General features: G+C 37.1%; 1 protein-coding gene across 1 annotated transcript in view; it reads left to right on the top strand.

Moving 5' to 3' along the window:
• The window catches only part of KALRN (kalirin RhoGEF kinase), a 1,074,930-nt gene that overhangs the window by 508,883 nt on the left and 565,137 nt on the right, over positions 1–910 (top strand). The gene's annotated exons all lie outside the window — the stretch shown is intronic.

Consider the following 910-nt stretch of genomic DNA (forward strand, 5'->3'; position numbering starts at 1 on the left):
ATCAAAAGAAGATGGAAGGAATACACAGTCACTGTATCAAAAAGAATTGGTTGATGTTCAACCATTTCAGGAGATACCACATGATCAAGAACTAATGGTATTGAAGGAAGAAGTCCAAGCTGCACTGAAGGCATTGGGAAAAAACACAGCTCCAGGAATTGACAAAATACTCATTGAGATGTTTCAACAAATGGATGCAGCACTGGAGGTGCTTACTCATTTATGCCAAGAAATTTGGAAGGCAGCTACCTGACCAACTGACTGGAAGAAATCTATATTTGTGCCCATTTCAAAGAAAGGTGATCCAACAGAATGTGGAGATTGAACAATATCATTGATAACACATGCAAGTAAAATCTTGGTGAAAGTAGTTCAAAAACATTTGCAGCATTACATCAACAGAGAGTTGCCAGAAATTCAAGTCAGATTCAGAAGAGGATGAGGATGTGGAATGAAGGATATCATTACTGATGTCAGATGGATCTTGGCTCAAAGCAAAGAATACCAGAAAAATGTTTACCTGTGTTTTATTGACTGTGCAAAGGCATTTGACTGTGTGGGTCATAACAAATTATTGATAGGATTGCAAAGAATGGGAATTGCAGAACACATGCTCTTGAAGAACCTGTACATAGTCCAAGAGACAGTCACTGGAACAGAACAAGGGGATACTGAATGGTTTAAAATCAAGAAAAGTACACATAAATGTTGTATCCTTTTACTATACTTGCTCAATCTGTATACTAAGCAAATAATCTGACTATATGAGCATATAACCTGTACTAGATGAAGAAGAACATGGCATCAGGATTGAAGGAAGATTCATTAACACCATATGACAAGCAGCTGACACAACCTTGTTGCTGAAAATGAAGATGATTTGAAGGACTTACTGATGAAGATCATTACT

This window comes from Orycteropus afer, unplaced genomic scaffold, assembly GCF_000298275.1.
Source record: "Orycteropus afer afer isolate SDZICR_OR568_19922 unplaced genomic scaffold, OryAfe1.0 scaffold00245, whole genome shotgun sequence".
Classification (NCBI taxonomy): Eukaryota; Metazoa; Chordata; class Mammalia; order Tubulidentata; family Orycteropodidae; genus Orycteropus; species Orycteropus afer.